Here is an 11143-nt window from a genome sequence, read left to right as displayed (position 1 = left end):
GAATTCCTCGCGTGTATGTGTGTGTGTAGAGATGTCTTCCCGGGGAACCGTTTGTGGCATCACTCTCCTCCTGATGGATTCCCTTCTGGCCTAAGGTGCACAAACAGGCGCTTGGTGACACCGTTCATCCGCGCTTTCATGATAAACACGAAGAGCTTCACCACAACAGCGACAACATGCTCCAATCGCTGTTCAATTAGAACTGAGTGGATTTCCGAGCGGCGCTCGCTTATATACCGATTGGTGATTTCAATAGCCTGTTTTGAGAACAATTTTAAGGCTATTGAAACAAGTTTTTGGATCAAAAAGTAACAAGTATATAACGCGTAGACATTTTATCTTTCGAATGAAGTGTTTATCATACCATTTCGTTCAGTTGTTTAGGAGCTATTAACGCTCAAAATCTCGGTCTCCGGCGTAACGCTTTCGGTTTCGAAACTTTGATTTTACACCCCGGTATAGAAATGAAAGACGTAGTCCTACGTCAAAAATTGTCCACATTAATTATCCGTTCGAATAAAACTTCGTCAATAAAAATCTTCGTCATAAAATTTAAAAAAAAATCGTTCGACTTTTAATTAAAGACAGCTTTCACGTGTGAAATACAGTGCCTCTAAAATTCTGTAAGTGTTGTTGCGCATTTAATATGTCTTGGCATCGAGTTGAAAACATTTATTCCTTTGAAGTACAACGAATTTTGTGAAGCACATGACAAGAAATTAGGTGTTCTTAATTCATTCGCGTTTCTAGTGTTATATCTATGGAAATCACTTCCTCTTTCAACTCGATCACACAAATATCGAGGCAGCAAACCGTTAACTACTTTAAAAATGAACACCATAATTAAGTAGACAATTCTTTGCTTCGCGGATAACCATTTTAGAGCGTCCACCATCAAAGATGAGGAAGTGAATCTATTACATTTTAGAATCAACCGCATTATTTTATTCTGCAAACGCTGTAATCTCGATATTTGTGTATCATTGGCTAAAAATAATATGGAAGAACAAAAGTCTAAATGAGGAGAGATGATTGATTTGTATAGCTGTATTTTGCTGCAAATAGTTAAATCGTTTTTCAATCGGCATAAGATTCCATACTTCTTGACAATTTTCTTGATGACATTGTCAATGTGAGTATTGAACTTGAGTTTGTCATCAATAATCACGCCAAGATATTTAATCTCCCGAACGCGATCAATGGTCTCATCATCAATTACAATTGAGACGTTTTCATTAGAACGATTTCGCGAAATCACCAGAAATTTAGTTTTATTTATATTCAACTTCAATTGCTTATACTTCAACCATCTATTTAAAGAACGCAAATCTCCATTCAAATGTAAAACGATCTGATTCAAATCATTAGCTGCAATGAATAACACAGTATCATCTGCAAAAAGGTTAATATCACAAAATCGTAAAATTCGTCGCATGTCGTTGATGTACATAATAAATAAAAGGGGCCCTAATACACTTCCCTGAGGTACTCCAAGATTATTCCCTACGGGACTGGAAATTGAATCATTAAAAATAGTCCGTTGAGTTCTGCCATTTTGAATTTGCATTTCTCACTAATAACTGTGTTCTACTAGTCAAGCCCTTTCATTTGAAACCCATATTGATCGAGTTATGAGAAAATATGTGATCCAATATTTTGTGGTGGCGGCCATTTTGGATTTGCATTTCTCACGAATAACTATGTTCTGCTAGTTAAGCCCTTTCATTTGATACACATATCAATGAGGTTTTGAGAAAATATGTAATCAATCATTTTGTGGTGGCGGCCATTATGAATTTGCATTTAAAAAAAACTGTGTTCTACTAGTTAATCTCTTTCTTTGATACCCATATTGATAGGATTTTGAGAAAATATGTGATCCACCATTTTGTGGTGGCGGCCATTTTGGATTTGCATTTCTCATGAATAACTGTGTTCAACTATTCAAACCCTTTCATTTGATACCCATATTGATCGGGTTTTAAGGAAAATTTGATCCACCATTTTGGGGGGGCGGCCATTTTGGATTTGCATTTCTCATGAATAACTGTGTTCTATTAGTCAAGCCCTTTCATTTGATACCCATATTGATCGGGTTTTGATAAAATTTGAAATCCGCCATTTTGTAGCGACCGCCATCTTGAACTTTAAAAATCATGAAATACGCAGTTTTATAATGACTGCAGAGATAAAGGTGTGTTCCAAATTTCAGATCAATCGGTCAACAGGAAGGGGATCAAATTTCTGTGGTAAAGCGCTACAAAAAAACATGTTACAAACATACAAACATACAAATTACAGAGCAAGCTAAATAACACCGTTTAATAATTATCTTGAGGCACAATTTTGGTATGAAATTTTTTACACCCCCTGCAAAAAAAATGTTTTTCAATTTCATAGATACGGAAAGGTTTATTAATAATTTTCTTTTTATTCATTGTGTTTATTCCGCCTGAAAATCCATCATTATTTTCGACGCTTACCAAACTCATAAAACAAGTCTCAATGTCGTCAACGCATCATCACACCTATGATTAATAGCTGTGTCATATTTTTTATGCCGATGAAACATATTTTTGAAAGAAACACCATAGCCGAAAAATATTTTTCCCCTTCCAATACAAATAAATATGTGGCAACACTGAAACTACCTTGCATTTCTATTTCACACAAATGTGTAATATGACGCACTGCTTGGAAGCAATTGTCATTTATCTATTGGCGCCAGTATCTAGAAAATTTTCTATTCGCTGGCGTGACCAATTACTTGTGAGATACTTGCGCAAGTAACTGGAGTCGGGTGTTTACATGGCTCAAGTAACTAGACTCTAGTGATTGGAGTCTACAACTAGCGCGTTGACTGGCACCGTCTAAATCAGCCTTTACTGACGTTTTCTATTCCATACGCTTTCACCTCGTTTACACATTCTGATCAGGATGCCACACATGGTAGCTCGAATTAAATATTCTGATGGATAGGCTGACCAAACGTACCGTTTTGAACGGGAATTTACCGTTTCTTCGACCAATTTTGATTGTCCCGTTCATTTATCAATCTGTACCGTATTTTGGATACAGAGAAAAACATATTCCTTCGTCATTATTTTCAAGAAAAGTTTTCAAATAAACTTCTGATTGGAACATGGAATTAAATTTTGTTCAGTGTATTCCCAGAGAAAGAGTTTGCCTGCCAATTGTTTTTTGTTCGTGAAGAACAATTGATGATTTTTTGTGATTTCGTTGATGAAAATTGCGATAAATTTTAAACAATTTATTCCTTTTGTCTGGACCTGGTTTTTGATGGTTTAGTTTTCTATCTTTCACAAGAAAAATGCCTTGTACTACGCGACTTATTTGAACTTCCGTGCCTCAAACTAGTGACCTTTCAAACATACATTGGCTGAGACACTGAAGTTGCTGTTAATTTGGATCATTTTAATAGAATTCTTCAACTTAAAAGAGAAGAAGTATTTTTGACTACTGAGATGCAATCTGTTTTCCAAAAATTTAGTTGATTTTGGCCATACACAAAAGGTTAAATTTATTAAAACTGGGAAAAAATTATACGATCCTGTGTTGAAGTACATAGAAAAACGGAAGACTGTCCTTGGTGAAATACAATAGAACAAATGGTTTATTTTAATGTCAATTATTGAATGGTCGAAAATCTCCTTCTCGAAGTCATCTAAATATTCCTCCGTTGTAGTGCCCAAAGCAGGTACATCTAAGAATATTTGATTGTTTGATTTTATTCTCGGTTTTATAAATTCAATAAAATTCTCGGAACGGAAACATAAACGGAGAGACGTAGGACTACACCAAAGGCTGTCAATTGAAATAACTTATCGAATATCCAAGTATTTTTCGTGTACCTATTAGCAAAACTACATTTCCAACGACGTCACTGCTAACCATTTTTTCCGGCACAATTTCGTAGTAATTTCATGATCGATCGGTATCGAATCACCACATAATCAACCAAAATCACACAAGCTTTTTGACCCTGAAAAGCGCCAAACAAATTGCCATATCATCACTATGTGCTGGATCGATTACACAAAAGCGATGGATGATGGTTGTCCGTTATAACTCGTTGGCCGCTGCTACCGTTATGCGCTACTGATAATGATATCTTTGGTTATGCTGAAACAGCGTCTTTAGCATATAAGCTCTCCTTCAAGGTTATAAATTTATTTTATTTGACATGCAGTAGAATCACAAGGGGAGAGGCTTACGATTCAATGGTGCGCTTGTATTCTAATTATATTCCGCTGTTACTCTGGAGCTCCTTTTGGTTGGAACCATTTGAGGAGCACAAATTGGACCGACCAAAGCGTGGCACTTAGCGCGTTTGGATAATGCTTGACATTTCACAACTATTCAATTGTTTATCTCAAAAATACAATGGGTGGGTTATATCTAAGATATAAGTGCAAAGTTTACGTGGAACTACCTTAGCTTAGCAATCATTTGTTTGTATTGATTAATTTAATTGAATGAAACAATTTCCGAATTCAATTAAATCCAATATATTTGCTTTGTGAGTAAAAAGATTGCATGATGCCATGTAAGGTCAATTGTGATAAATTATGTTCTTCATTACAAGTAAATTTAATGACAGTCCTTTTACGTTTGGTATGATGGCATATTGGTTTTGAAATCTGTGTTTGGCAAACACATATCAGTCGCAACAAAAATCCCCCCGATTTGCAATGCCAATTTCCGATTTACAATGCCAATTTCCCCAGGCACCTTGGTTCTGAAGTCTGTGTTTGGGAAACACATTTCAGTCGGAACAAAAATGCCACCGACTTACTTGTATTTGCAATGCCAATTTCCCCACGCTACATGGATTTTAAATCTGTGTTAGGGAAACACATTTCAGTCGGAACAAAAATACCCCCAACTTTGCAATGCAGATTTCCCCAAGGCTGATTGGTTTTGATGGCTGTGTTGGGGAAACCGTAAATCGAACCATTCAAAACAAGGCAGTTAGGGCCTTTAGATAATGCTTAACATATTACAGTAATCCAATTGTTTCTCTAATGAAAAATAACATTTTATTAATTGCGATAGAAGGCTAGAAATATTCCCTATCAATTGCTGCAAACATCTTTCCGATCCAGTAACAAATGTTCGAGTTATAAGCATTCGGAATCTTTCATTTATTCCTGCATGTTCTGTGTTTAGGTTTTCATTTTACCTCCCATATACTCCAGTTAGACGTAGTTCCACGTCAAAAAAAATTTATTCATTGTGCCAGATACGTAGAAATGTTTCCTTCCAATTAATGTAAGCACCTTTACTATCTATACAAAAGGCTCGTGTTATAAAATTTTTTGACGTAGGACTACGTCTTTCATTTCTATACCGGGGTGTAAAATCAAAGTTTCGAAAACGAAAGCGTTACGCCGAAGACCGAGATTTTGAGTGTTAATAGCTCCTAAACAACTGAACGAAATGGTATGATAAACACTTCATTCGCAAGATAAAATATCTACGCGTTCTATACTTGTTACTTTCTGATCCAAAAACTTGTTTCAATAGTCTTAAATTTGCTTTCAAAACAGGCTATCGAAATCACCAATCGGTATATAAGCGAGCGCCGCTCAGAAATCCACTCAGTTCTAATTGAACAGCGATTGGAGCATGTTGTCGCTGTTGTGGTGAAGCTCTTCATTTATCATGAAAGCGCGGATGAACGGTGTCACCAAGAGCCTGTTTGTGCACCTTAGGCCAGAAGGGAATCCATCAGGAGGAGAGTGATGCTACAAACGGTTCCCCGGGAAGATCTCGAAGCAGCCGCTACACACACACACATACACGCACGGAATTCTTTCCGTTTGGATCGAGAAAGATCCGGAAAATAATCTGCCAGTTCCTCTAGGAATTTAAAAATACATTCATGTGAAAGAGTTTATTTGAATGTTTTCTATCCATGAAACACTGTGACCAAATATGTTTCAATCAAGTGCTATTAACAGATGGTTATCGAGTTAGCATTAACCACTGGTGGGCTTCCAGTATCGAGGAAAATGTGGAAATATCTAATCGTTACTGAAAATAATCTGCCAGTTCCTCTGGGAATTTAAAATTACATTCATATGAAAGAGTTTATTTTAATGTTTTCTATCCATGTAACACTATGACCAAATACATTAGGTTTTGTGATTTTTTAATCAATCGCAATCAACAGGATAGCTTCTGAAAATTATTCTTCACCATCAGTAGGATATTTCCGTATCCAATATTGGATGCATAAAACCTTGTGCCTCCAACGTAACGCTCTCGTTTTCGAAGTTCTCCAAATATTCATTCATTCAGAATGAATTCAGATTCAACTTCATACAAATGATCTCTAAATCAACGATAGTCCTACGTCACCCTTGCGGTTATACCATAGATATAACCCACTTTCTGTTTTTTTTTATGTTTTTTGCATGTTCTGTGTTTAGATTTCATTTTATTTTATTTATTTATTTATTTGTCATCAATCTATGGTTGAAGTCCGGTTAGACGTAGTACTACGTCAAAATATTATAGAATAATTATTTAATTAATTACTCCTGAACTATTTGGTCAGCCTACTGATGAACGATTATGTCAACCGTAAAATGAACATAACCCCATGAGTTTTCTCGAAGTGAACCACGATTTTCGTGGAATGTCTGTACAATTCGCAGGTTTTATTCAGGCGTTAGTTCATTCAAACTAAACAAACTAAACACATAACGAGAGATAACTATCAAAATGATGCACATATTGGGAATGGCAACACTAAAAATGCTGTACCTCTATAAAAACACACATTATTTATTCAGCGTAGAGCGAAAATTACAATGGATTCTCAGGTGGAATAACGCACTCAAAAAACAAAAACTATATAAATAAAAATGTAAGGCAAAATCTGTTGGTAAGCGGAAAACCCGAAGAAGGGATGGTCCGATTTTAGCCTCCTGTATTTTGTTGTATTCGTCTCTTCCCGTAGATCAATATAGTGGAGAGATAAATCTGAGTTCAGTGATTGAACTCACTAACGTTCACTTGGTAAGAAAACGTGGATGTTTGAAAGTATTCAAATCGAAAAATCTATTTTGGGCGGGATGAAGTTCATCGGGTCAGCTAGTAATGAATAAAAGTTTATTTTCCGCTTCACAAATTTTCCAATTTTTCTCGTCATAACATTTTTCTATGGAACGCAAATACAATAAATTAAAGACACCTCAAATCGGATGATCCATTCTCAAATTTGGCGCTTATCAACACATTTGGGTATTTATATTTTTTAAACAGACTCTTGAATACGAAACAATACAGCGATTCCGCGGAGATGAGAGAGGTGTCAATAGACATTAACATTGGGGAAAATAAAATAAAGCAAAGCGTAATCACTTCTTACAAGTAATGAGCCCATATGCAGCGTCATATAGTACTATCAGCCTCTCGTGGGAATTTTTTCTCTATTTCAGCAAACACTATTCATATCCCCCTCTAAAATACTAACACTGTGACCGAAAATCGCTCAAATGAGCCGTATAATAATCCACTGTGATGAAGAGGACCACAAATAATTGCGGAATGAGGAAGCACTCACAGAGAGATCCGCATCGGAAATATCGATTTTATCATAATCTCAGGCGGGAAGGAAAACATAATTGGGGAAGAATTAATCCATCCGGTTTGATGTTGCTCTCTGATGAAATATTAACCGTCAGAGCTGTGTGGATAATGGGTGTGATATAACCTTTTGGCGGTAATTGGGTGTGGTTTATTCCGGGATGAAAGATATTGATGTGAAAGTGAAATCAGAAAAAAACACATTATTAATCATGGGTAAAACTACATAAATATTGTAGATTAGGATCCGGAAATAATTCCAATCCGATCCAAAACCCATTATCATCAAGTTTCGTGGGAATAAAAATTAGTCACATGGCATTCATAGAATTCATAATGAATCACCTCGCATTGGAAAATCCAAATAGTGGATTCGATATAATTCACATATTAACTGTGCTTCTAGCAATATCTAGTTCAATCATCAGTGTACGACTAGAGCTTCCCCAAAGCCAGTTCAAAGCCAGTCACTGAGTGTTGAAAATCTATCCAATCTTGTAATCGTATAATCTTCCCCTCATTCGAGGTATACGATAAAGCCAAGCAACAGGTATCAATTTATAATTATTTTGATTTTCGTGATTTCGGTGATTTTCGTGAAATTTCATCAAAACTATGGACACGTTTCCGTTTACCTTCTTGGAAATGACGAACTTCAATCGTCACAGTAGAAACCGATCCAATATACAGCATGACTGGAACTGGGTCGATTCTAATTAGGAGAATGTTTTGGGTGAAGTGTATCCCACTTGACTTGATTATTTCTGTATTTAGTCTGAAATATTTTTAGGAGTAACAAAATACATTGGCATCGTTTTTGCTCATCGTTAGTAATCGATAGTTAACCTTTAACGAACGAGCACGATTTTCTAGAACGGATTTTTTAGAAATTAAGTGCTTTATCTCCGGAGCGAGAAAAGGTGCATAATTAATATCGCTTTATTGGATTTTATGGAAATTTTCAGTAAGAACAGCTATGTCCATACAAAAGGATAATAAAATGGAAATTTCCGAAAAATAATGGGAGTTGAAATAAAGGAATAGATATGTGTATGTAATGTATTTATTTGCTTCAGATCACGTTGCATGCATAAAAAAGGCAGAACCTAACAGAATTCCCGAAATATAACGAAATGCAGCATGTATGGCGGCATTCGATTTTTTTAGAATTTTATTTTTTCGCTAAAGATTGATTAATATTTCTTTTTTTTTAATATAAATAGCAGAACGACCGAAATTTAGTCGAAAAAAATGCGTGTAGTTTGGTTTAATTTTGTAAACAGTAAATCATTTTATTTTTCTTTTAGTAGCTCAATCAATAAAAAGTATTCATTTAGGCTTCCTCTTAAATTTGCGACTTTCGCTCAACACCCGCCATTAATTTTTGTACAGCGAGCTCATCTTTATGCCGCATTTACTTTTCTAGTCGCAGGTGCAGATGACCAGGTATTATATGGGGAGCTTGGATAGTTCCATGGTATTGAAGGTTCCGGCCATTGTTCTCTTTCCCGTCGCCGTGTGAAACTCCTGTTGCGAAAGCTGGTTAAAGATCAATTTTGCCAGCTTCACGTGCGAGAAGCTTGAATTCTCGCGTTAAGCGGACCTTACACGGTCAAATTTATTGACAATATGATGACATTTGAGAGCATAATGACAGCTGAACATGGCCGACAACACAGAAATCCGGATTTTCTGATTTTCGGGCATCAATATCGTGACATTTCATATGGATGCATGATGATGACGTTTTACCTCACGGAGTTCCAGACTGAGTTGCCAGATTTGCAAGCGGACATTTAATGTTTGTTAGTCTTTTTTGCGATTGCAATTAAAATTTATAAACTTGAAATTGTAGCTTGCTTTTGGTTTGGAAAACTGTAATTTACATTTAATGCGACATGCCGAGGAACCACTCAGTGTCGCATTGGAGACGATTTGAACTTGAAGATGTAAGTGGTACAGCGTCGACGTCTGGCGGCGAATTTCAATGTGGGGCCATAATTTGGGCCCGAACTCGATGTTTACAAAAATGTCTAACTAAACGTGTCGCATACAGGTCTGTCCAATTAGAAAAACGTCGCATTAAATGTAAATTACTGTACCTAAAATAGCAAAATACAGTACTTTTCGCGATACAAATCAAAACCTCCAAGTAAACTGACAATGTGTTGGTGAGAGAGTGAATGAAAATTAACAACGTCTTAGGAATTTTTTAACATTGAACTCGGTCATTCTTTGCGCTAGCGAGCGGGGCAGCCACTTTAGTCTAAGTTGTGTGTTTCTTCACACTCCGCTATAAAATTTGGAGAATGAGAAGATCTGGGAAAATCACAGGTGAAAAAACATCACGTGTTAATTCAAGTTACAGTAGAATCCCGATTATCCGCGAATAGTCGGGATGATGTTTAAACATAGAAACTATGTTTTATCAATACAGAAATAGATACAGATACAGATAATCGGGGTACAGATACAGATACAGATAATCGAGGTTCTACTGCCATAGTCTTATTTATCGAATAAAAACACTTGCTTGCAGATAACATAATTTGCATATATTTTCACAATCTAAAATAATCTGGCATCCCTGAAACTGAAAGGATCAGTCTGTATTTGTGAAGCGAGTATTATGATGTGTTTTTGAGAAGGAAAAACGAGTTTTAAAGTGTAAATTATGAATGAAAATTAACTTTTCCAAATCATGTGAATGCTATGTGAATGCAAATCACTTTTTTTCTGCAAGTGGTGAGAAAATCTCATACAAAAATTGTATCTGAAACTGACGTTATATAATAATAATAAATTTTAGTAGGAATATCTGAAAATTCATAGAAAATAGGTTAAGTTAGAGTTAGGACTACGCGCTTCAACTAATTAAATAAAACCATGTAGATATTTTCATTCAAATTTTACCAATTGAAAATTGCCTTTTAGCCTTCTAATCTGATGGAGAATAGTTTGAAGCCCAAACTCGAATGTCGCCACTAGCCATCGCGGATATTTTCGTTGTCTCGGGTTGAGGGCGATATTGACCGTGTAAGGTGGCAAAATATTGATTGAGGTTAGAGCGGATGTCGAAATCCTAGCTGTCACGATATTGAAGACACTTATTGTCAATCAGTTTGATCGTGTAAGGTGCCCATTACACGAACAATATTTTCAAGCGTTGTTTCTCTTTCCTGGATGTCATTTCGAGAACTGAAGAGCAAACGTCGAAACGAAAACTAAAAAAAAATCATTCGACATGTAAACACCTACGAAATGAATGGGATTCAGGTTTTTTGAATGTACACTCAAAAGAAATACGTTAAATTTAAGTTTACCAAATTTTGATAGTTCCATCATTTGACCCTTTAACTAGGCCGTTGAAACTAGGCAACAAATCGACTCCAACTTCAGAGAACATACTCCTCACATGAGGAATAACACATATTTACATTTGAAAAAAAATTAACTATTGAAACAGTTGGAAAAATTTGTGGCAATATAGTTGCCACGGCCCGTTAACCCCAAAAACACTTCACTT

This window comes from Toxorhynchites rutilus, chromosome 3 (genome assembly GCF_029784135.1).
Source record: "Toxorhynchites rutilus septentrionalis strain SRP chromosome 3, ASM2978413v1, whole genome shotgun sequence".
Taxonomy (NCBI): domain Eukaryota; kingdom Metazoa; phylum Arthropoda; class Insecta; order Diptera; family Culicidae; genus Toxorhynchites; species Toxorhynchites rutilus.
This window is presented reverse-complemented; position numbering follows the sequence as displayed.